The 26,804-nt window shown below is 44.8% G+C and overlaps 1 protein-coding gene across 3 annotated transcripts in view; it reads left to right on the forward strand.

The window, feature by feature from the left end:
- PDZK1 (PDZ domain containing 1) overlaps positions 1 to 26,804 on the forward strand; it is a 55,634-nt gene that overhangs the window by 13,291 nt on the left and 15,539 nt on the right. Inside the window, exons 1-2 of one of the 3 annotated variants that reach the window (XM_040230859.1) lie at positions 2,939 to 3,148; positions 3,699 to 3,780. The exons of 1 other annotated variant lie outside the window; for it this stretch is intronic. The gene's annotated coding sequence lies outside the window, so the exon portion shown is untranslated. Of the gene's footprint in view, positions 1 to 2,938; positions 3,149 to 3,698; positions 3,781 to 26,804 lie in introns of those variants that run through there. One more of the 3 variants, XM_040230861.1, reaches the window with a different exon arrangement.

Raw genomic sequence — 26,804 nt, forward strand, 5'->3', positions numbered from 1 at the left:
TCAGGAATACGAAGGAAACCACCTGTCTTGGCCTGGACTCTGAGAAGAAAAAGAATCTTCTCTTGCAAGTTCCTGACCATGGATCTGCTTTTAGGAGGTGCTGGTGCTGTAACTGACGTTCATTTTCTTCATGATCTAGAAGCACTACAGCAAGTAACCAACATAAACTGACCCAAGGTTTTTCGTGTCCTTCTTCACCATTCTATGTGTATGGAGAAGATCTGCTTGACAAAAACAAAACAGAAAACCCTCCACCCAAGCTGCCAGGTTTTCCATAGATAAAGCCCAGGCAAATTTAAGCTCACAATAAAAAACATAATACTGTTAATGGCAGATTTAAGATTCAATTCAGCATCTATTTGATGCCAAATTCCATGCTCATAACTCTTGCCCCTACACACACCAGGGCAGGACTCACAGCATTTAGGTTCACAGAATCTTAGAGTTGGAAGCAACCCAAGAAATCACCTACTCCAATCCCCTAACAACGCAGGACTTCTTTCTGTAACATGACACAGGTTATCGCCAGCCTCTTCTTGAGTACTTCTAGGGAAGGAGAGCACATTCCTTGGATAGTGGGAGGCCTTATTGTAGAGGAAAAACAATTTTACCTAAGGAGACAGACAGGCTCTGTAAGCCTTCGGAGCCAGGAGATCTGATAAGATAATTAACCAGATGGATTTAAAGGCTTCTTATCTGTAAAGTGAGAAGAAATAAAATTTGGAGAAGGAAACAGCAACCCACTCCAGTACTCTTGCCTAGAAAATCCCATGGATGGAGGAGCTTGGTGCAGGCTACTGTCCATGGGGTCACAAAGAGTCAGGCATGACTGAGCGACTTCTCTCTTTCTATCTGTAAATTAAGATAAGGGGCTATCCTGGGGCTTCCCTGGTAGCTTAGATGGTAAAGGAGACCTGGGTTTGATCCCTGGATCAGGAAGATCTCCTGGAGAAGGAAATAGCAACCCACTCCAGTATTCTTGCCTGGAGAATTCCATGGACAGAGGAGCCTGGTAGGCTACAGTCCACGGGATCCCAAAGAGTCAGACATGACTAAGCAACTTCACTTCACTTATCTGTAAAATGGGGATATTTTCTCATAAGATCATGCTGAGGGTTAACAGAATAATGGATATAAAGGCTTACCAGGCACACACAATAGACAATGTTATTTTCCCTTGGCTTTAATGTCTAGATCTAAGTAATTGATTTAAATAATCAGCAAAAAGACCTACTCTCCTTTGCATTAACCAAATCACAGCCAGTTATTGCCATGAGATTTTTTAAAATCCAAATTTTAGTGAGGGCAAATCTCATTCAGTTCCACGTAACAGTGGGGAAGAGTTTTGTCATTAAAACAAACAATTGCTCATTTCTATTTAATTTTGAACTAATAGTGTCTCTGTATATCAAGGCCTCTTCTATTTCCAGTTTCCAGGCTATTGCTATCTATCCCATCTGGCCTGGGGTGAAGAGTAAGTCTGAGAAGTCTCTGAATACAGACCAAGGGTAAACTGCATTGTGAAGTTGCTTTTTCTTTTAATCATTCAAAAATTTTTTTAATTTTAGAAATTTCAAGAATAATTCTGTTGACTTTGGCTACTTTAAAAATTAAAGAATTATTTCAATACAACACAATTCATCCACTTGTAGGTGTATAGTTTGGTTGGTCATTGTAGACAAAACCCACACTCAAGATAAAGAACCAATTCCCTCACCTCCAAGTTTCCCCTTCAGGCCTTTGATTTTAAGAGGGAGTTGACAGGCTGGGATCCAGGGCAAGAAGTGTTGAAGTCATGGCAAAGGCAGACCACCTGAAGGAATGAAGGGACCCATTGACTCCAGAGGAATGGAGGCTTATGGGCGATTCGGCTCCCTGGTGGCTCAGTGGTGAAGAATCTGCCTAATTCAGGAGGCCAGGATTCGAGCCCTAGGTCAGGAAGATCCCCTGGAGAAAGAAATGGCAACCCACTCCAGTGTTCTTGCCTGGAGAATTCCATGGACAGAGGGGCCTGGAGGACTATATTCCATAGGGTCGCAAAGAGTTGGACACGACTGAGCAACTAACACACACATGGGAAATACATCAGCCTTCAAATATTTGAAGAGCTGCTGTGCAGAACAGAGTACACTTAGTGTGTAGCTCAGAGGGAGCCGTGAGGACTCAGGGGCAGAAGTGAGAGATGTTTTGATTCAATATAAAAAAACTTCTAAAAACAATGTTGTAACAACCATTTACCTGATGAAAGTAAGTGAAACTCAGAGTTAAAAATGAATTCCTCAGGTTTCTTGGTGGTCCAGTGGTTAAGAATCCACCTGCTAATGCAGGGAACATGGGCTCAATCCCTAGTCCAGGAAGATCCCACATGCTGCAGGGCAACTAAGCCCGTGTGCCACAACTACTGAAGCCCACCCACCTTAGAGCCTGAATTCCAGAACAAGAGAAGAGAAGCCACCTCAGTGAGAAGCCCACGTATCGCAACTAAAGAGTAGCCCCCATCACTGCAACTAGAGAAAGTCTGACTGCAGCAACGAAGGCCCAGGGCAGTCAAAATAAATAAATTCCTCTAGATCAAACACTTGGTAAGTGATGGAGTCAGAATTTGAATCCAGGTGTTCTGATCTTACATCCAGCTCCTCCCCTCCTACTGTCTACTTTGGAAGACATGTAGGAGGCCCAGGTAGATGTGAAGGTGGAGATGACCTGATATGAACTAGCTACTCAGATGTCTGTCATTGTTGACCATTTACCCTCTGGCTCCTGCCGTGCCTTCACCGGAGAGCAGCCAAGGCCCAGCAAAGACAAGAGGCGCGTTTGGAATGTAGGTGGAGGAGGGCGAGGCCACCCTGTCCTCAGCCTGTGGTTCTCTTTGCTTCACTGCTCGGAGCAATCTCTTGCCCTGATTTCCAGTGTGGGCTGAGGATCCAGGTCAGTGAGAGGCCCAGCACTGGGTCTGCTTGTGTGGGTGCTGCTGATAGGGGTCAGCTGCTCGGGGCTAGGGGCTGAGCTCAGGACGCCACTGTGCTTCCCAGGCGCTGGCCCAGGAGCTTGTGGAAGTGCCTCCACCTGCCCAGCAGGGCTTGCCTGAGAGGTTCTGAGCGTGGACGGGGAAACCAGTTGTCGGAGAAGAGAAACAGAGCACCCTCAGGTGAGACAGAGAAAGGAAAGAGAGAGAGAGGGGAGAGTGTAGGAGGAAAGCAAAGGAGTTGAGAAATAAGAGCAGGGGCTTTACTGGCTCAGCTTCTAGCGAGCCTGCAAAGTAAGAACGCCAGGTGGAGGGGAGGCAGGATGGGCGTACACGGAGCTTTGCTCCTTTTACCGGGACTTCTTGGCCTGTGGCCTCCGACGGGTGAGGTGGCACAGGTACTGCTCCCCAGGAAGACCTCAGGGTGCTCAGGTGCTGGCGATCACCGCTGCCCTTGGCCTGGGGGACAGCGGTGGCTCTGAGGCTTGGGTATTGCTTGAGTGTGACTGAGGCATCTGCCAAGCGGAAGGCCCCTCGCCCTGGCTAGCCTCCCCTCCCCCCTCTGCGCCCCTCTCTAGGCAGGTGGGCCTGAGCCTTGGGTTTGCTGAGGGTTTTCCAGGTTTGCCCAGCTCAGAGCCCAGCCAGCTGACAGCAAGCTGGACAGAGGTCATTTGAACTCAGACCACAGATCCCTGTTAAATATATCAGCTTTTAAATCAACCTTTGTTCAAAGTCCAGTGAGTTCCAACTAGAGCTCACCAGCAGAGAGAGAACCTCCTGGTGAGGCCAGTAGCTCTTCTTCCTCCAGGACCTAGGTAAGAACTGACTCGGGGTCCCTGTGACTGAGGGCCCTGACCACCTAGGCCCAGACCCCCTTCTTTCTTTTTCTTTTTCCATTTCTATGCAGTAGCTGGCTGTCCAGGGCAGAAGAGAGCCTGGTGGGGAAGAAGCCAGGCAGGCCCCGTTGGTGATGGTGGGATTGGGGGATGAGGGATTTTCTACACTCTGAGGTTCTCTGTGCATGAGACACCCGGACCCTCACAGTCTGGAGTCTGCTTCACAAGAGAATAGGTAATCTGACCCTCAGAGCAAGGTTTCCCAGGGTTGCACCGGCGTTTGATGTGTAGCCAGAGGGAGGGAGACAACAAACTTCACAGATTTCCAGGGAGATTCTTTCTCTCACAGACCTTCCCACTGTTCAAGGGCTTTGGGTAGTAGAGATTTTCTTTTGGAAGCAGCCGTTAAGAGATACAACCTAACAACTTTCTCACTGGATAATAAAAATGCTTTTTATCATGTTATAGCTCTGAGAAATAAGAAAAGTCCGTGGATTTTTAGGCTGACCGAATTTTAAAACAGATCCCCAGACTTTACCCTCTAGAGCGTCTAGTTCTTTGGATCTTGTGAGGCCATGAAAAATCTTTTTTTTTTTTTCCCTTCTGCAACATCCCTTCAGATGATTCTTGTGGGAAGGGACGTTTGGGAGCCACTACTTAGTAACTTATTTCCTAAGCGGAAGTGGTCAAGAGGCTTAAGTGTGACTGTCGTCTCGGGGCTCCCCAGTGGAGGAGATTCTTGGTCTGGGCCGGCTCTGCAGGAACATCTCCTCAGTTACAGTTGCTGCAACGTTGCACCCATGAGTGAAATCTCAGTCCCGTTTCCAAAAGGCACAGGGGCTCTTTGTCTTAGGCCATGGTTGTCTGGTCACCTGGAGTCACGTGTTTTTCCCTGCAGCAAATAACTCAGGGACTTTGAGTCTCTGTGTTATGACAAAGTAAATTGTTCTTATCTTTGGCTCTTTTGTTTGTTCTTTGCACCATAAACTATGAAGTTGCTAGTAATGATGTCTTACTTTCATAGACCACTGGTTAGACAACTCTTTCTCATCCCAGGGAAGGAACACAGGACTGGAATACAAATAACTTGGGCTTTGATTCAGTTGTTAGTGACAGGCCATTAGACAAGTCCCTTTGCCAACTGGAGCCTCAAGTTTATTGCCTATCAAAGCCTCTCATCTTTTCCCCAAGGGTGTATTGAAAATAAAATTAGAAATATGTGTTCAAGCATAACCACAAATGTGCTTACATTCAAATATGTGTCTCCAAAGGCCCTGTGGAGCAGTAGGGCAGCCTTGCTGTCAGCTGGGAGATCTTGTGTTTTAATCTCGTTGAAAGTGTTAGTTGCTAAGTGTGTCTGACTCTTTGCGACCCCATGAATTGTAGCCTACCAGGTTCCTCTGTCCATGGGATTCTCCAGGCAAGAATACTGGAGAGGGTTTCCATTTCCTTCTCCAGGGGATCTTCCCAACCCAGGGATCAAACCTGGGTCTCACGCATTGCAGGCAGACTCTTTACCGTCTGAGCCAACAGGGAAGTCCTTAAGAAATGTGGAACGAATTTGCATAGCATCTCATTGAGTCTCTGTTTACTCATCTATCAGTAAGGGGCTGAGACTAGATGATTGCTGGTGTCCTTTTCAGCCCCCCAAATATGATAGATACTGGAGCTTTGAAGGCTGGCTCCTGCTTGTCATTTGGGTATGAATGGAAATGTTTCCTTCCCAGGAATGGCTTTTAAATTCAGCATCCTCCTTCCACCTCACCACCAGATCTCATCATTTGTAGCCTTTATCATCAGAAATCATCTTGTTTACTTTTTGTCACCTTTGGCAGATGTTAAGCTCTAGAGAGCAGGGGTCTTGACTTTTGTGTTACCTGCTCTTAGAACAATACCTGGCATACAGTAGATGCTTAGCTTCGCCGATAAATAGAAGTTAGTGTGGCAGGGAGAGAGCTGCAAGAATAGAGTCAGTATGTTTGGATAATGCTTTTTATCAAGATGGAGGAGGCTGAAGAATTCTGATACTCTCTCAGGCAGGTAAGGTCCTTGCCTGCATGCGTGCTAAGTCACTTCAGTCGTATCCAACTCTGTGTGACCCATGGACCGTAGCCTGCCAGGCTCCTCTGCTCATGGGATTCTCCAGGCAAGAATACTGGTGAGGGTTGCCATGCCCTCCTCCAGAGGATCTTCCTGACCCAGGGATCGAACCTGTGACTCCTGTGGCTCTTGAATTGGCAGGCGGGTTCTTTACCACTAGTGCCACTTGGGAGGCCCTTAAGGTCCTAAGTCTGATAGAATGGGAATGGACATCTCTGGACATCTTGGTTAAATGATTTTCACATTTGTTGCACAGGAATTTGATGAGAGTGGCAAGGCAGAGCCAGAACTAGACATATTTTCCTAAAGAGTTCAGCATCTCCTTTCCTTGGCCCTTCATGATAGTCTCTTTGCCTGGTGAGCCTCATCACGAAATGATTAAGTATTAGAAACCTGAATTACAGAACAGATGTACTCTTACTCTCATGAGGAAATGAGGAAATCACTTATTTCCTCATCCGTCAAATGGGTGTAATAGAACCTAGTTCCTAATGTTATGAGAATGAGACTGGAGAAGCACATAGGGCCTCTTGCACCTTAAGTGCTACTATTCTGATGATCATCAGACAGTTTTATGATGGGCATGACCCCAAGGAAGGAAGGAACCCAGGCAGTGGGGAGGAGTTTTGATAAATATGAAAGAGAGCTCCTACTCAACTCCATGGCAGCTGTGGTCCGAGATTCACCATTCGTGAACGTGTGCTTGCTTAGTCAATAAACCATGTCTAACTCTTTTTGCTCCCCTATGGACTGTAGCCCTTGAGGCTCCTCTGTCCATAGGATATCCTAGGCAAGAATACTGGAGCGGGTTGCCCATTCCTCCTCCAGGGGATCTTCCCTGCCCAGGGATCGAGCTCACATCTCCTGCATTGGCAGGCAGGCTCTTTACTGCTGAGCTACCAAGGAAGCACCGCCCCTGGCCCCCCAACCCGATTCGTGAACATGCCTCTGCTATTCCATTTGCCTGGAGTGCCTTCCTCCTCCCAATCTAACTACTTGTGTTCCTTAACACAGCCCTCATGGTTGGGAGGCTGGGCAGATGGTGGGAGGAACCCGGATTCAACTAAGTTTAAATCCAGATTCTGCTGCTTATCCAAATAGCCATGGAAAACCAGCTTACATTTTCAGGGACTTTTCTCTTGTGAATCGGACCATTAAGATTAAGTGAGTTTATCTCTTTAACAAGTGGTGCTGGGAAAACTGGTCAACCACTTGTAAAAGAATGAAACTAGAACACTTTCTAACACCATACACAAAGGTAAACTCAAAATGGATTAAAGATCTAAATGTAAGACCAGAAACTATAAAACTCCTAGAGGAGAACATAGGCAAAACACTCTTCGACATAAATCATAGCAGGATCCTCTATGATCCACCTCCCAGAATACTGAAAATAAAAGCAAAAATAAACAGATGGGATCTAATTAAAATTAAAAGCTTCTGCACAAAAAAGGAAACTATAAGCAAGGTGAAAAGACAGCCTTCAGAATGGGAGAAAATAATAGCAAATGAAGCAACTGACAAACAACTAATCTCAAAAATATACAAGCAACTCATGCAGCTCAATTCCAGAAAAATAAACAACCCAATCAAAAAATGGGCCAAAGAACTAAATAGACATTTCTTCAAAGAAGACATACGGATGGCTAACAAACACATGAAAAGATGCTCAACATCACTCATTATCAGAGAAATGCAAATCAAGACCACAGTGAGGTACCATTTCACACCAGTCAGAATGGCTGCAATCCAAAAATCTCCAAGCAATAAATGCTGGAGAGGGTGTGGAGAAAAGGGAATCCTCTTACACTGTTGGTGGGAATGCAAACTAGTACAGCCACTATGGAGAACAGTGTGGAGATTCCTTAAAAAACTGCAAATAGAACTGCCTTATGACCCAGCAATCCCACTGCTGGGCATACACACTGAGGAAACCAGAATTGAAAGAGACATGTGTACTCCAATGTTAATTGCAGTACTGTTTATAATAGCCAGGACATGGAAGCAACCTAGATGTCCATCAGCAGATGAATGGATAAGAAAGCTGTGGTACATATACACAATGGAGTATTACTCAGCCATTAAAAAGAATACATTTGAATCAGTTCTAATGAGGTGGATGAAACTAAAGCTGATTATACAGAGTGAAGTAAGCCAGAAAGAAAAACACCAATACAGTATACTAACACATATATATGGAATTTAGAAAGATGGTAATGATAACCCTGTATGCGAGACAGCAAAAGAGACACAGATGTAAAGAACAGACTTTTGGACTCTGTGGGAGAGGGAGAGGGTGGGATGATTTGGGAGAATTGCATTGAAACATGTATACTATCATGTAAGAAACGAATCGCTAGTCTAGGTTCCGTACAGGATACAGGATGCTTGGGGCTGGTGCACTGGGATAACCCAGAGAGACGATATGGGGAGGAAAGAGGGAGGGGGGTTCAGGGTTGGGAACTCATGTACACCTGTGGCAGATTCATGTCAATGTATGGCAAAACCAATACAGTATTGTAAAGTAAAAAAAAAAAAAAAGATTAAGTGAGAACTCATAAACTGTAACCCAGGCTGGTGCTTGGAGCCTAGTAGGAGCTCAATAAATGTGTATAACAATTTTCTTTTCTAGTTGAAATTTAGAGGCTGGAGTGATTCCTTCAGACTGTAGTGGTCAGGCAAGGATTTGTATATGATCTATAATTTGAGCTTCCCCGGTGGCGCAGATGGTAAAGCGTCCGCCTGCAATGTGGGAGACCCGGGTTTGATCCCTGGGTTGGGAAGATCTCCTGGAGAAGGAAATGGCAACCCACTCCAATATTCTTGCCTGGAGAATCCCACGGAAGGAGGAGCATTGTAAGCTACAGTCCATGGGGTCGCAAAGAGTGGGACACGACTGAGAGACTTCACTTTCACTTTTAAAATTTGAACTGAGCCTTGAATATGGCTAGGTCTTTAATTCATCCACTTGGAAAAAAAAATGTGACCTACTATAAATAAATAATTAGGGGTGGGGGCTGGAGGTGTTTCAGGCAGAGCATGTGGGGTGAGCAAAGGGCGGGCTGGGTGTGGGTGACTACATGTGTGCCAAAAGGTGACACTGAGGAGCAGAGGAGGATAAAGTTGGGCTTGATTGTGTTGTGCCTCAAAGCCTGATCAAGGAGTTTGGACTTTTAGGTTCTTTTCTTCTTTTTTTAAACTTTTTATTTTGTATTGGAGTTAACCAATTAACAATGTTGTGATATTTTCAGGTGAACAGTGAAGGGATTCAGCCATATATACACATGTTTCCATTTTCCCCTAAACCCTCCTCCCATCCAGACTGCCACATAACATTGAGCAGAGTTCCATGTGCTATACAGGACGTCCTTTTTGATTATCCATTTAAAATATATCAGTGTGTGTATGACCTTCCCAAACTCCCTAACTATCCCTTCCCCCTATCCTTCCCCACTTCCTTGCAACCAAAAATTTGTTCTCTGTTTTGGAAGTAAGTTCATTTGTATCATTTGAATTCCACATATAAGGGATGTCAAATGCTATTTCTCCTTCTCTGTCTGACTTACTTCTCTCAGGATGACAATCTGTAGTGGATTTTAGGTTCTTAAGTGTTATTTTTAGAGACTAACATAGTGAAAGAAAGACCAGGCAGTTTGTCTTGAGGTAGTGACTGGGAGAGGCCAGAGGACTTTACGTTATAGGGAAAAAAGCCAGGGGGCAGAAATGCAGGTTCAAAAGGTATTTGAAAAGTAAGATACCTACTTTGGGAGACACTCTCATTCTGGCCAATCCTCCGGAGAGTTTGGCTATTTTCAGGTACCAGTTCTGTTAGAAGCACAAAGCATCCTTTCTCCAAGGGCGGCTCTTGTTCCCACGTGACACTGGGTTCGTCTCTCTCCCAACTCGCAGAACTCTTAGATCAGCAGGTCGAGTGGGGAAGGCCTTGAACTCCAACCAGGAGTCCTGTCTTCTAGGACAAAGTATGATGGGTGGGTGGGGGGAGGGGCATCCAGTGCCAGCAGGCCAAATGAATTTCAAGATAAGCAGATTCCATTCCTTATCATAAAAGAGAAACAAGAATCATTCACCAAGCCTCTGAGCACTCTTCTCTACCGGAACACATTTCATTAATTCCCCATACTTGAATTTATGGCTGCCTAAGTCCAAAATCACTGTGGATGGTGATTGCAGCCATGAAATTAAAAGAGCTTACTCCTTGGAAGGAAAGTTATGACCAAGCTAGACAGCATATTTAAAAGCAGAGATATTACTTTGCCAACAAAGGTTCATCTAGTCAAGGCTATGGTTTTTCCAGTGGTCATGTATGGATGTGAGAGTTGGGCTATGAAGAAAGTTGAGCACCAAAGAATTGATGCTTTTGAACTGTGGTCCTGGAGAAGACTCTTGTGAGTCCCTTGGACTGCAAGGAGATCCAACCAGTCCATCCTAAAGGAGACCAGTCCTGGGTGTTCACTGGAAGGACTGATACTGAGGCTAACACTCCAATACTTTGGCCACCTCATGCAAAGAGTTGACTCATTGGAAAAGACCCTGATGCTGGGAGGGATTGGGGCAGGAGGAGAAGGGGATGACAGAGGATGAGATGGTTGGATGGCATCACCGACTTGATGCACGTGAGTTTGGGTGAACTCCGGGAGTTGGTGATGGACAGGGAGGCCTGGTGTGCTGTGATTCATGGGATCACAAAGAGTCAGACACAACTGAGCAACTGAACTGAAGACCAAACAGGAATCTTTACAGTGGGAAAGTACAGTTGGCAAAAACATATCTTGGGGCCCCACTTATTTTTCTATTTTTGATACTAATTTAAAACTAATACACTTGAGTGTTTTGAATTTCCACACCTCTTGCTTTTTAAAGGAGGAATCCAGCTGGCTTAAATATAATCTGCAGCAAAGATACTGGATCTGCTCTAGGTAAATATTTTTGAAGAAGGATGAAGTTGAATTTCATTTATCTCCTCCTTGCTTGAGACATCTGTCAAGACCAACTGAGATACAATAGGATTTCTTTTATGTTGTTGGAAGAAAGTGTCTCCCAAGGCTCTTAGGCAGGCTGTGAAAGAAGGCAGACACACCTGGCCCAGCACAGAAGCCCTTAGGTGCTGACATAACATCACCAGTCTTTACCAGTTGTAGTTTTCCAACAAAAGTCTGTGATAGTCACTCAGTTGTGTCCGACTCTTTGTGACCCCATGGACTTGCCTGTCAGGCTCCTCTGAGCATGGAAGTCTCCAGGCAAGAAATCTGGAATGAGTTGCCATTTTCTTCTCCAGGGGATCTTCCCGACCCAGGGATTGAACCCAGGTCTCCTAGCATTGCAGGCAGATTCTTTACCAACCAAGCCACCAGGGAAGCCCAACAAAAGTCTAGTGATTTCTTTGTCTAACTCATTACACAGAAATTCTGGTTACATCCTAGGTTATACGAATATCCTCCTACAATTGCAGTAACTAGGATTAAACATTATTCCCCACTGTCTTGCTCAATTTTTGTCCTTTGACTTTTTTATGCCTTGGGTGTTGTTTACATAAGCACCTTGTAAGGAAAGGTTGTGTTTTCTTTGCAGTCTGACAGTGTCTGCACCATTGATTCCTAACTATTTTCCTCTAGATAAGATGGTGGTTGGTCCAAAGCACTCATGACTGATGGTAGTAGATTACTGTATTGATAGAATGATCCACTACATCCTAGATTTGAGGAGAAAGACAAAGAAGATAGCACTGGGTATTTTCTTTCTTGACAGTAGTTATTGCACCTGGCTGTCACTGCTCACAGCCCCTTTCTGATTTCCCCCTCCAAGCAGAATGCTCTTCCTCCCACATCCTTTCTCTAATCTTTTGGAAATCCAGTGATGTCGGTCCAGTGAGTGAACCTGTTCCCTGGTCACTCCCTGGTGACCACGATCATCCACACCTCAGTATACTCCCTCAGTCCATCTTCTCCACCCTTGTATGTGGGTCCGTTGGCTGCTCTATCTGTACTCAGATCTGTTAGAACTAATTTTCTCCAGATGTTTGGACTCTCTGGCCAGCTTAGCTCTGTAAAAGCTCCCCAGAATCTTTTAGCTCCTTAATACATGGCATTTGGTTCCATTTTGGTAATTCCCTAGCTTTCAGTCTTACATGATAGTTCTTAGGGAAATCTGAGTTCATTATTTGAACTTGATTTCATGGGGGAACAAAATCTTCAGCCGACTTTTCAGCAGCTAAAACTAACTTTGCAGAGATGGTCCAGAGTGAGGAGACAGAGAATCTCTGACCTGACAATCAAGAGGCCTGCTCATCCCTAGTCCCTCGCTCAATCTCTTGTCTGCTTCACAAGGAAAATCAGAAACACTGCTCAAATGTCATCACAGGGAACGGGATTCCCATGGTCTCAGGACTTCCACCAGAGAGCAGGGAATATGGTCCACCTGGAGGGGGCTTCTCTGCTCCAGACACTGTGCTTAGGTTGCTCTAGACCATCCATCTTCTGTGATGCTGGCCCGGTGCACTGATCCATGTGCATTTCCTATTTCTGGTGTATTTCTATCTCCAGGTCAAAATTAAGGAAGCCACACATGTTCTCATAGCTAGCAAGTGGTGACAGTGGAATTAAAATTGGGTTTGGCTGTAAAACTCTGGTTCTTTCTAATGCACTTTATCCAGACTAGAATGCTCAGGGAAGATGGAAATAAAAACAAACTCCCTTCACATCAGCCACATACCTATGTTTAGACTTTTTGTTACTGGAAACTACTCTGTTCTAAACATTGTTTAAGATGACTTTTCCTATGTCAGCCGCTTAATTGTCAAAACTGTTCCCTCAGTCCCCTCTTCCTCCCTCTTCCCATTCACCCTGCCCAGCCAGAACACTAGAATAGAAGCTAGAACTAGAACAGAAGCTAGAACGCTTCATCTTTTCCATTGCTCCGTCTTTGTAGCTCAGTGCTGCGTGCCTGCTCAGTTGTGTCCGACTCTGTGGCTCCATGCACTGTAGCCCAACAGGCTCCTCTGTCCATGGAATTTTCCAGGGAAGAATACTAGAGTGGGTCGCCATTTCCTACTCCATCAGATCTTCCTGATCCAGGGATCAGACCTGAGTCTCTTGTGTCTCCTGCATGGGCAGGTGGATTCTTGACCACTGATACCACCTGGGAAGCCCTCATGCAGTTTCTCTTCCTCACAATTCACACCAGCCTCATAGTCTCACATCTTTATAAACGCTGGGCTCATGTATGGAGAAGGCAATGGCACCCCACTCCAGTACTCTTGCTTGGAAAATCCCATGGGCGGAGGAGCCTGGTGGGCTTCAGTCCATGGGGTCGCGAAGAGTCAGACACGACTGAGCGACTTCCCTTTCACTTTTCACTTTCATGCATTGGAGAAGGAAATGGCAACCCACTCCAGTATTCTTGCCTAGAGAATCCCAGGGATGGGGGAGCCTGGTGGGCTGCCATCTACGGGGTGGCACAGAGTCGGACACGACTGAAGTGACTTAGCAGCAAACAGCAGCAGAGCTCATTGTAAACATAGAAACCCTCACCTCCTAGCCGTCTGTTTTTAAACATGTCATGCTCCAACCTGGGGTAAAAGTGACCACTTTCTTCTTCTATTCTTGATGTCTTGGGTAGGCCAAAAAGTTTGAGTTTTCCCATAGGCTCTTATGGAAAATCCAGAATTAACTTTTTGATAAACCCGATACATAGAAAAAGCCATGAGAAATCATGCTGATTGGTCTTGTATAAATTCATGAGATCCATATTTATCTGTCTAATTTGGCCTAAGTTGTTACTTAGAAATTTTTATTCAACATGTTGCCTGTTTATAGTGAAACAATGCTAATTTGGATAGCCTTTTTGCCAAGATTATAAAATGCCAGCCCAGGGGTCCAGTTCTGTTTACTTTACATAAAGTATTTTACAACTTTGAAATAGCTGCCTGTTTTTAAATATGGGGACATTTCATATAAGTCTGGACTTTTGAGTTCTCTTGAGAGACTGGAAGATCCAGCATGCTGGGCTCTGATTTCCTCATCAGTTCAGTTCAGTTCAGTCACTCAGTCGTGTCCGACTCTGCAATCCCATGAATCGCAGCACGCCAGGCCTCCCTGTCCATCACCAACTCTCGGAGTTCACCCAAACTCATGTCCATTGTGTCGGTGATGCCATCCAATCCTCTCATCCTCTGTCGTCCCCTTCTCCTGCCCCCCAATCCCTCCCAGCATCAGGGTCTTTTCCAATGAGTCAACTCTTCACATGAGGTGGCCAAAGTATTGGAGTTTCAGCTTTGGCATCAGTCCTTCCAATGAACACCCAGGACTGATCTCCTTTAGGATGGACTGGTGCAGTGGCCTTTGGAGGTAAATACCGCTAATCCACACTCCTCTCCTAGTCACCTTCACCGATTTATCAGTCTGGGGCCCAGTGGAGAATGTGGAATGGTCTACATTCTCAAAGTTCCTCATTTGTCTCATTAAGTTGACCTTATCTTCCTCTTTGTCTCATTTTTCCCACTCTTCTCCTGCCTCAGTAGAAGTATTCCATCTCATCAAGGCCAAACCCATTTTCTATGCTGTCTGTATCATCCCTTGATATACAAACATTAAAAATAAACCCATCCACTAACCCTACTTCCCCCTCAAACTGCTATCCCAGTCCTCTCATGTATCTGTTTCAGGATGTATCTGTATTCCTTGCCTCTGTTATTTACTAGGGTTCACTTGCTTCTTAAGTCCCTTATCTGCCCTTAACTTCCATTTTCTGAACTTAGTGGCATTTTCTGTTTTTATTCTTGTTACCTCCTAGCAGGGTTTTGCACTGTTAACTATGTTGTCTTGAAAATCCTCTTTTAGATTGGACTGCAAAATCTTGGCCATCTGATGATTCTCCTTCGCAGCTTCCTTCTTGTCACCTAGATATCAGTATTACCCAAGGCTTTATCCTTGGCTCTCTTCCTTTCATGTTGTTACTCCCGGGCGTCACAAGAGCATTGCTGTGAGGATTCTAGGCCACTGTTGCCCAAGCTCCAGGCCCACACTTCTGTCTACCTGCAGGATGTTCTGCCAAGTCCTCTGATTTTTAAAAATTTTTACCTTTTGAAGATTTATCCCCATATTTTCTTCTAAGAGTTTAGAAGAAACAGTTCTAGCTCTTAATTTTTTCTTTGATTTTGAATTAATTTTTGTGTGTAAAGTGAAGTAGATATTCAATTCCTTTTTTTTTTTTTTTCAGTCCTCTGATTTAAAACCATCTCAAACTGGCTTTGCCATATCATTCTTCATGACTATACCATCTTTTAATGGTACAACTTATCTGTCAGTCACCAAAGCATGAACCTGTGGGTCTTTTTCTTTCTTTTTCTAACTTCTTCCTTTCTAACACTCAGCCCAAGTAGGCAGTGTTACTTGGAAGATGCATTAGTCTCCTAGCTGTCATAACAGAATACCACATAGCAGAATCCCTTGTTGCTTAAGCAGAAATTTCTTTCTTCACAGTTCTGGAGGCCAGAAGTCCAAAGTCAAGGTGCCAGCAGGGCTGGTTTCTCCTGAGGCCTCTGTTGTTGGTTTGCAGATGGCAGCTTTCTTGCTGTTTCTTTACGTGGCCCTTTCTCTGCATATATGCTTTTCTGTGTCTTCTTATAAAGATGCCAGACCCACATTTTTGGACCTCTTTTAACCTTGATTATCTCTTGACAAGGCTCTATCTCCAAATAGTCATAAGGCTTCAACATATGAATTTTGGGAGTGAAACAATTGAGTCCATAACAGACGGGGAGTCTAAAGCTTGAAGTCGAAAAAGTATCAAGGGTGAAGTGTTAGTCGCTCAGTTGTGCCCAATTCTGGGACCCCCACGGACTTCAGCCCACCAGGCTCCTCCGTCCATGGGATTTTCCAGGCAAGGATACTGGGGTGGGCTGCCATTTCCTTCTGCAGGGGATCTTCCCGACCCAGAGATCGAAGCTAGGTCTCTTGCACTGCAGGCAGATGCTTTACTGACTGAGCTAAGAGGGAAGCGCAGGAAAAAAACTGGAGAAGGGTGATAAGTCCAGGGAAAGTATGCCACTTGTGGAGAAGCAGACAGAATGAGAAACAACCACAGAATTAGGGTGTTCTGCAACTCAGAGCTGAGAGGAGTCACAAGCACAGAGCTGTGTTCACATTGGGCAGTGACCTTAGAAGACAGAATTGTGCACGTACCTCTCTGAGCAACCTCTGGAGGAGAGGATTTCAGTCCGGGGCCAGAGACCAGGCTTGACCACTGGAGCTTTTTGTGTCACAGAATTTTATTAAAGTATGAGAGAGAGAGAAAAAGCTTCTGACATAGACATCAGAAGGGAGCAGAAAGAATGCCCCCTTGCTAGTTTTTAGCAAGGTGTTTATGTCTGTTAGAAAGCTGTTAATCAGATAAGAGAGACACCTCAAGGTTGAGGGAGTTTCATCAGGCCCCTCTCCCACAATATGAGTTTTATCTCCTGGTCACAAAACGATTGATATGAATACTGGTTTGTTAAGCCATTATCAGCTCAAAGTTTGAGAAAAGAAAAAAAAAGTTAGTCTAAGCAGAACCATTTTGAAGAAAGGCAGATTCCAAAGCAAATACGTAGTTTCATTAACATAGCTTAAGAAGAATATTTCCATAAGAAAAATGCACTGGTTAGCTCAAGGCAGAATCAGGTGTAATCTATGCAGAATTAAAAGAAGCCTCTTTTAACTGTGTGCAGAGAAGAAAAAAACTGCCACTTGCAGTTTATCTCCTCCTGCAGCTTGGGGACCTCTGGCCTTTTACCCTCTCAAATCCACAACAAAACTGTGTGTGAGTGAGGTAGGCAGTAATTAGGGAGAGTCACAGGGACCTGGTGTGTCTCGTGGTCAGTGTAAAGAAGTGTTTTGTACACCTGTGTTGTTGTACCTGTCCTGTCTGAGGCCATCTCTGTATGGAGAAATCTGAGAGGACAGGATCGAAGACTTAGTACCACGTGTGGCTTAGTCCTCTCTAGTTCCTCCAGCTCTTTCACCTCTATTCACAGGTAGAGGTGCGGGGTCAGGCTGCACGTGAGGAGGATTAGTACAACAGCCATCCCTCCTACCACCTGTGGAGCCCAGCTCTGATCCTGTCCTTCCTCTGCTTATAAGCCTTGCTTGGTCCATGCCTGAGTGTGTGCTAAGTCGCTTCAGTTGTGTCCGACTCTTTGTGACCCTATGGACTGTAGCCCGCCAGGCTCCTCTGTCCATGGGATTCTCCAGGCAAGAATACCAGAGTGGGTTGTCATTCCCTCCTCCAGGGAATCTTTCTGACCCAGGGATTGAACCAGGCATCTCTTGCGACTCTTGCATTGGCAGGTGGATTCCTTACCGTGAGCGCCACCATGGACGCCCCTGGTTGGTCCCTGCTGACCACCAAACTAAGGCCAGATCCCTTGGACTGTTATTAGAGGCCTTTAAAGCCTAACTTGTCACCCATGACAAAAGGATGTGTTGGTTGTCCTCCTGTTGGCTGTTCTTCAGTCACTTTGGGTTTTAGCTCTTCTTTGACCATCCCCAAGAACTTTGCCACTTCCATGCCTGAGGTTCATACTATTCTTTGTGGCTAGAATATTCTTTTCCTACCTCTGTCCCACTGAAGTCCTGCCCATCTGTTGTCAATGTCTAAATCAAATCCTATGTAAATTGCGAAGCTTTCCTTAATTTGTCTCATGTAGATCTCATAGCATTTATACTCTGCTCATAGTGGTTGCTCATTCTGTACTAAAACTTTTCTTCACCCCTATTTAACTATAAAGTCCATGAGGATAGAGGTGTTGTTTTACTTTATTCCTTCAACCACTTAACAGTGTTTTGCAGATCAGTTCAGTTCAGTTCAGTTGCTCAGTCGTGTCCGATTCTTTGCAACCCCATGAACCAAAGCACACCAGGCCTCCTTGTCCATCACCAACTCCGAGTCCACCCAAACCCATGTCCATTGTGTCGGTGATGCCATCCAACCATCTCATCCTCAGTCGTCCCCTTCTCCTCCTGCCCTCAATCTTTCCCAGCATCAGGGTCTTTTCCATTGAGTCAGATCTCCACATCAGGTAGCCAAAGTATTGGAGTTTCAGCTTCAATATCAGTCCCTCCAATGAATACCCAGGACTGATCTCCTTTAGGATGGACTGGTTGGATATCCTTGCAGACCAAGGGACTTTCAAGAGTCTTTCTTCTCCAGCACCATAGTTCAAAAGCATCAATTCTTTGGCGCTCAGCTTTCTTTATAGTCCAACTCTCACATCCATACATGACTACTGGAAAAACCATAGCCTTGACTAGATGGACCTTTGTTGGCAAAGTAATGTCTCTGCTTTTTAATATGCTGTCCAGGTTGGTCATAGCTTTTCTTCCAAGGAGCAAGTGTCTTTTAATTTCATGGCTGCAATCACCATCCACAGTATGAGGCAAATATTTGTGGCTTGGACTTATGAAATCAGATTTGGGGCAGTATGTCTTCTTGATGTTCAGTAGAATTTTGAGGGATCTTTGTTCATGATCCCAAACAAGTTGCATGTACTCCAGAATGCTCACTGGAGAATCTAGTTGTTTGGCCTCAGACACGAATGGAACTTGGGTTTCCACCCATTGGATGATGGAGGAAGAGAAATGGCCTCAACTCTTTTTAAAAAAAAATTATTTATTTTGTCTGTACTGGGTCTTTGTTGCTGCATGTGGGCTTTCTCTAGTTGAGGTGAGTGGGAGCTGCTCTTCACTGTGGTGCTCGGGTTTCTCATGGTGCTATCTTCTCTTGTCACAGCGCACAGGCTCTAAGGCAGGCAGGCTTCCGCAGTTGTGGCATCACAGCATGTGGAATCTTCCTCGACAAGGGGCTGAACCCCTGTCCCCTGCATTGGCAGGCGGATTCTTAACCACTGAACCATCAGGGAAGTCCTAGCCTCAGCTCTTAAGGTGGTTAGGTTTAGGGGGGCTGGAAAGGGTCCCCTCGGACTTAATTCACAGAACAAAGAGCCTGTGGCAGCTATTAAAGTTTGTTTTCATCTGCTGGATTCTGTTTGCCTGGGTCAGAACTAGAATGTGGTGGGAAGCAGAGGCACAGGCTTTAGGTTGTCACACACTCCTATGTTGCAGGTCAGGCGGAATCGTGGGCAGAGCAGGATCCTGAGAACCTCTCCTAACTAGGCTGCCACCTTGGTTTCTCAAGTTGAGTAAAGGTGAGCTCAAGGTAGCTGTTAATAGTTCACCCAGCCTTGACATTCTTCTCTGATCCATGAGGGTGTTATCCCAAGGCTGAGGGGGAGAGAAGGGGAGCTGGGAGCAGAAAGAGTGGTTTGGAGCATGAGCTTGTTAAACTCGCGGGGATTCTAAACATGCCCATGTTCCGGTTTCAGGCCTGGACTGAGCCAGTAGATGTGAGGTGGGGCCTATCTGAGCATGTTTTTATAAGTCTCTGTTAGTGATTCTGAGGGCCAGCTAGGATTGAGATTAAATATGTTAAGGTGATTGTGAGGATTAATGAGATCATGTAGCATGCGTGAATATAGCATGGTGAGTTTTAAACAATAATGTGATTTTAAATGGTCTATAGATTTATGCTAACCACTGAGTAAATCTGTTCTGTCAGAGGAAACCAGCTGCTGCCTTTGGGCAGACAACTCCCAGGACTGAGGAGATGAATGAAGATCCTCTAATTCTTGCTGACTTCACTTTTCCAGGAGTTATCTTTTCCTTCCTTTCCTTCCTCAGAAAAATTTGCTTTTCCCTGACTTGTGTTTGATCTGATCTGTAGCAGTTTGGGGATTCTTTTTTAAACTTTTATTAGAGTATAGTTGATTTATAATGTCTTGTTTGTTTCAGGTGTATAGCAAAGTGAATCTTATATACTTGTATATATAATATACATATCTGTTCATATATATATACATAAAGTATATAATATATCCATTCATTATTTTATATATATAATAATATATCCATTCTTTTCCCATATAGGTTATTACAAAATATTGAGTAGAATTCCTTGTGCTATACAGTAGGTCCTTATTCAGTTCAGTTCAGTTCAGTCGCTCAGTCGTGTCCGACTTTTTGTGACCCCATGAATCACAGCACGCCAGGCCTCCCTATAAATGTATATATATATATGTTTATATATAGTAGTGTGTATATGTCAGTCCCAATCTCCTTATTCATCACTTTCCCTCATTTTCCTCCTTTGGTAACCAAAAGTTTGATTTCAAGATCTGTGGGTCTGTTTCTATTTTCAGTATTCTTTTATAAAATAATACCTGGAAACACAATGCGGGAGACCTGGGTTCGATCCCTGGGTCGGGAAGATTCCCTGGAGAAGGAAATGGCAACCCACTCCATACTCTTGCCTGGAAAATCCCACGGATGGCGGAGCTTGGTGCAGGCCACTGTCCATGGGGTCGCAAAGAGTCGGGCACGACTGAGCGACTTCACTAGATAACTGCTTTAGAGCAGGAAGTAATTCAGAAAACCCTGTTTCCTTTTGTTTGGGGAGATGCTTTGTGTTCTTGTCAGGTTCCCACTGATCTTGAGATGCTCAAATATTTCTCAGGAGACAAAGGATTTTGATAAAGTGAAAGTGAAGTCACTCAGTCGTGTCCGACTCTTTGTGACCCGTGGACTGTAGCCCACCAGGCTCCTCTGTCCATGGGATTCTCTAGGCAAGAATACTGGAGTGGGTTGCCATTTCCTTCTCCAGGTGGAATCTTCCCGACCCAGGGATCGAACCCAGGTCTCCTGCATTGCAGGCAGACGCTTTAACCTCTGAGCCACCAGAGAAGCCAGTACCTTTTAAATGCCCTCACTTCTGGTCCTCCCCTGCACTGAGTGGAAGTGGGGGCTTAGGAGCGTTCACACCCATGGTATTTTTTAACTGGGCCTTTCTACTTGCAGCAACTATCATGGAATGGAGGGCTTTCTGAGGCGCCAGTGACAAGGCAGCGGCACTTCACTGCTGGGGATCCCGCTGACCTGGGGATCAGTTAAAGTGCAGTCTCACTCTTTTCACAAACTAGGCTTGTTGGGGGAAGTCCTGCAGGTCCTAGACGCAAACACACAAACTGAGGGGAAAATGAGGCTTCCTGCTAGCCTTGGCCAGCTAAGCTGAACCCTTCTGGTGGTTTGAGTCTCACTTTTGTGGTCATGATCCTCTCAGGAGCAGCTCCTGCTCAGACCTGTGGCTCCACCCGGCCCTGCGGGGAGGGTGGGTGTTCCCCTGGGACCGGGAATGGGCCCATGTTGATGGCTGCCTGGACCTGGGAGACCCTTGCCTGCCTTGGCCTTGAAAGAGTCCCCTGGATCCTACCAGATATTTCTCTGCTGTGGAAAATCACTTGGTGGCTTCAGTTCTTTCTCTGGCCACCTTCATAGGGCCTACCTGCCCTCCTCTGCTGTCATTACCTAGCCTTCCTAACTTCTAAGACGTACCTGCATTTTCTCCTTGACCATGGACATATTATTCCCTTTCCTGGTAGCAATGCTCTAATCCTTTTAGAAGGTGGGGTCTAAAGGTACAATTAATAATTAAGTTTGATTAAAAAAAAATCTCTGGCTCTTACCTGGAGTCTTTCCTACCTACCAGCGGGCACGTTGTTCTCCTTCCCACAGACAAGCAACTTTGTTGCCAAGAATTGACTTTTCTCAGAGCTCAGAAATGGTTAGAGCTTTCTTTGATTTCCAGTGCTTTATTTTGGCTATTTAAACTGGGGAATAAAGCCTCTTGAGGGTTTGATGGACTCCAGTTTCAGATGATTGCTCATATGATGTTGTAGAAATCCATGGGCATTCACTAATTACATATCTATCTACCACAGGGCTCTGATTCCTGTATTCTCAGGAAGTGGAAGATGGGGGTGGGGGACTAAAGAAACAGGATCTTTTTTTTTTTTTTTTTAAATCATTACCTTTACTTGTTTTTAATTTTTAAAAATTGAAGTATAGTGATTTACACTATTCCGTTTCAGGTGTACAGCATACTGATTCAAAATTGTTATAGTCTATACTGCATTTAATGGAGTAGGAAATGGTAATCCACTCCAGTATTTCTTGCCTGGGGAATTCATGGATGGAGGAGCCTGGCAGGCTACAGTCCATGGGGTCTTGAGGAGTCAGACATGATTGAGCAACTGAGCACATACATACTCCGTTTAAAGTTATTATAAAATACTGGCTATATTTCATGTGCTGTACAATATATCCTTGTAGCTAATTTATTTTATACACAGTAGTTTGTATCTCTTAATCCCTGACCCCTGTACTGCCCCTCTCCCCTTCCCTCCCACCACTGGTAACTACTAGTTTTTTTTCATATCTGTGAGTCTATTTTGTTTTGTTATATTCATTTTATTTTTTAGATTCCACATATAAGTGATAATATATAGAATTTGTCTTTCTCTGTCTGACTTATTTCACTAACCATAGAACCCTCCAGGTCCAGCCATATTGTTGCAAAATGTCATTCTTTTTTGTGGCTAAGTAGTTTTCCATGGTATGTATGTACCACATCTTCTTTATCCATTCATCTGTCCATGGACACTTGGGTTGCTTCTGTATCTTGGCTATTGTAAATAACAGTGCTATGAACACTGGGGTGTGTATCTTTTCAAATTAGTGTTCACTTTCTTTGGATATATACCAGGAGTGGAACTGCTGGGTCATATGATAATTCTATTTTTAGTTTTTTGAGGACTCTTTAATTTTTTGAGGACTGTCTTCCATGCACCCATTTACATTCCCACCAACAAGCGTATGAGGGTTTCCTTTTCTCCACATACTCATCAACACTTGTTAGTTGCGGTCTTTTGGATGACAGCCATTCTGATGAATGTGAGGGGATATCTCACTGTGGTTTTGATTTGCAAGAAAAGGAGGAAGAAACAGGAAACAGTACTTTAAAAAATTTATTTCTTAATTAGGGGATAATTGCTTTATACTGTTGTGTTGGTTCCTGCCATACATCAGTGTGAATCAACCATAGGTATACATATATCCCTTCCCTCCTGAGTCTCCCTCTCACCCCCAACCCCATTCCACTCTTCTCGGTTGTCAGAGCACCGGGTTGATCTCCCTGAATCATACAGCAAATTCCTGCTGCCTGTCTGCTTTACATATGGTAATGCACCTGTTTCAATGCTGCCCTCTCAGTTCACCCCACCCTCTCCCTCCCACACTGTGGCCACAGGTCTGTTCTCTATGTCTGTGTCTCCACTGCTGCCCTACATACAGGTTCATTAGTACCGTTTTTCTAGATTCCATATATATGCATTAATATATGATATGTGAGGAAACAGCATTCTTGAATACAAAGGTCCTTCCTAGCTCAGCCCCAGGTTCCAGAGTCCCAGGCAGCCTCATCATGGAGCAGTGACAGTCTTGCTAAAGTGACGGATCCCAGCCCTGCCTTAGGGGCCAGTGGAACACCAGGGTGTGGACCGGACCCACCAGGACTGGATCTGTACCAGAGCCCAGTCCTCTTGACTCCTAGCTGAACCATCTCTACAAGATGGCAAAGGAGACAAATAGTTTCAGGGCTCTATGTAAGTCCAGGCTTTGGAGGTTTTGATTGGCTTTCTGCATTGATACAGTTGACAGTGTTAAATATTTGAGGTGGGCACCAGCATTAATCCTTTAGTGGCTGAATTGTGGGGAAGGCAAACAGAGTGAAAGGATGTATGTGACCTGGAGGTTGGAGGAGTGGCTGTTTCCCCATCAATGTGGTAGCATTTCTATCAGTATTTTTATCATTGTGAACTGGCTCTAATTCTCTGGGCTTCAACTATAGATGTTAAAAAGAAACTCTGATCTTGAACACCTGACTCTTCAAAGACATAAGTGCAGATCTGAGTAATTACTCTCTGTTTGAAACTTGAAACAAACAAACAAACAAAACAACTTGAAAATTTGCCCAGAAACGCATTTGTGTCTCCTTTTATTTCAGACTTTCAGGTCTCTATTGAGATACAGGAAAGCTTTGCTCTTCTCTTCTCCCCAAACACTAGACTGTCCTTCTATCAAGGAGGTTTCACTTTCCATCCTTGAGAGAGTAGGATCCTGTGGTTGCTACTGCAGAGTGTGAGATGGCTCAATTTTAGGGGTGGGTACCTTAGAAATGTGTAGCTTCCCTGGTGGCTTAGTGGTAAAGAATCTGCTTGCAATGCAGGAGACTCTAGTTCGATCCCTGGGTTGGGAAGATCCCCTGGAGAAGGAAAAGGCAACCCACTCCAGTATTCTTGCCTGGGAAATCTCATGGACAGGGGAGCCTGGTGGGCTACAGTCCCGGCGGTTGCAAAGAGTTGGACATGACTTAATGACTAAACAACTATTTTATTACTTTTTTTTTTATTACTTAAAAAAAATTAATTTAATTGGAGGCTAATTACTTTACAGTATTGTAGTGGTTTTTGCCATACATTGACATGAATCAGCCATGGGTGTACATGTGTTCCCCATCCTGACCCTCCCTCCCACCTCCCTCCCCATCCCATCCCTCAGGGTCATCCCAGTGCACCAGCCCTGAGTACCCTGTCTCATGCATTGAACCTGGACTGGTGATGTTTCACATATGATAATATACATATTTCAATGCCATTCTCTCAAATCATCCCACCCTCGCCTTCTCCCACAGAGTCCAGAAGTCTGTTCTTTACATCTGTGTCTCTTTTGCTATCTCTCATATAGGGCCATCGTTACCATCTCTCTAAATTCCATATATATGTGTTAATATACTGTATTGGTGTTTTTCTTTCTGACTTATTTCACTCTGTATAATAGGCTCCAGTTTCATCCACCTCATTAGAACTGAATCAAATGCATTCTTTTTAATAGCTGAGTAATATTCCATTGTGTATATGTACCACAGCTTTCTTATCCATTTTTCTGCATCTAGGTTGCTTCCATGTCCTGGCTATTGTAAACAGTGCTGCAATGAACACTGGGGCACATGTGTCTCTTTCACTTCTGGTTTCCTCAGTGTGTACACCCAGCAGTGGGATTGCTGGGTCGTATGGCATCTATTTCCAGTTTTTTAAGGAATCTCCACACTGTTCTCCATAGTGGCTGTACTAGTTGGCATTCCCACTAACAGTGTAAGAGGGTTCCCTTTTCTCCGCACCCTCTCCAGCACTTATTGTTTAAAAAAACAACTTTAGAAATGAGCATTCATATGTTGGTCACAAACAGCCTCATCTCTTGATGAAAATATCTCATCTAATGGTCTTTATTTTGAATAATTATAAGGACATGTTTAGAATTTTGTAGGATTTGGATGAAGTTTCTCTATTAATTACCTCCAAATTTCAGAGGGATTTTCTTTCTTTTCCTTGAAGAGTTTGCAGGCCTATGAAATTGAGGGCTGATAGGAATCTAGGAGTAAGTTTGGACATAGATGTGGATTCAAGTTGGAAAATGGAATCGATGCTTGTGGGATAGATGATCAGTGGAAAGAGAAGCCAAAGGTCAGAGTGAGAGGGACCACACACAGATGCCTGTGTGTGAGAAGCCCCACTCTGGTGCTGCCCTCTTCTCCCCTAACTCCCTACTTCTCCCCTTTCCTCCCAAAGCAGCATCTTCCTGGTGGCTGGTCCTGATACAGTAGAGCAGCTAACACTCTCCCAAGTGTGGGTGGCAACCTTGGTGATTGTGTCTTCACTTTTTTCTGCCCTTGGTCCTCAGTGGGGTGAGCTCAGCCTTACGTTCAGGCTCTTGTAAGACATTATTTGAAACACTGTTTCTTGTTTCCTTGGCTGCTTAGTCATCCACGCCCCTGGTGGCTTGTCTGCCAGACTCTGCAGAGACCAAGTGAGGTAGCCAAGGGGTCAGGCCATGGGAGGCCTTCTGCCCCACGTGTCCTGTGTGTCTCTGTGGGCACAGAGGTCCAAGATGGCCACCTGGAAACGCCATGCGTGGCTTCCAGGGAGCCTGGAGCGCTTTGTTGTCTCTCCTTCAACCCCCCACTCCCCACCCATGCCCTGTGCAGTCTTCGGCTCCTGTCCTTCCAGGAGAGACGGATGGTTTATTCTGAGCTACTGGTGGGGAGCTGTGAGGAGGGGAACATGAGGGTTTGCCCGGCAGGCAGTTGGCCCAGCAGAGTCTAGCCTCTGCTTTACACACACCAGCAGTTCTGGCCTCTGTTCTCAATCTCCTATGGAAAAAAAACTGCTTCTACCAGGAGGGGTTGGGGACCCCTGGAAGGAAATCTTTTTAAAAAATTTTATTGATGTCTAGTTGATATACAACATTGTGTTCATTTCTGCTGTACAGCAAAGTGATTCACATATATATATTTTTCATATTCTTTTCCTTTATGGTTTATCAGAGGATAGTGAATATGGCTTCCTGTGCCTGGCAGGAATCTTACACTTAATGACTGGGTGACAGGGCTCCAAGCTTTTACACTTTCCCTTTCCTCATCCTGTGGCCCAGAACCTGATCCTACATGGAGTGAAAGTAGCAGGATGGGTGGAAAAGGAAGGGGCTTCAGGAGGGATAAAGCTGACCTGGCAGTGGGGGCCCTCTCTGGGGGGAAATCCCTACTCCTCTCTGACCAGAACTCCACGGTCCTGGAAACCACTTTGCTGTTTCCAGTGCGTCATGTCAGCTCTAAGGTCTGACTTCTCTGATTTTTAATTGCTTGAGGTCTTCCTTATCTTGTCCCATCTCACCACTCTGACTAATTCTTCAGGTCTTGGAAACGTCATTTCTCTAGGAAGCAGTACTTTATTCTTCCCACTCCATTCCTTGCTCCCAAGACTCTGTTATATTGTCCCTTATCACTCTGTTCTTCCCTAGTAGATCATTCACATTTCTGTAAAAACATGTTCTCCCTGACACAAGAGGAAAAGTATAGATCTGTCTTGTCCACAGATTTATCTTCAATACCTTGAACTTGGCAAGCTC

This window comes from Oryx dammah, unplaced genomic scaffold (genome assembly GCF_014754425.2).
Source record: "Oryx dammah isolate SB20612 unplaced genomic scaffold, SCBI_Odam_1.1 HiC_scaffold_28, whole genome shotgun sequence".
NCBI classification, from domain to species: domain Eukaryota; kingdom Metazoa; phylum Chordata; class Mammalia; order Artiodactyla; family Bovidae; genus Oryx; species Oryx dammah.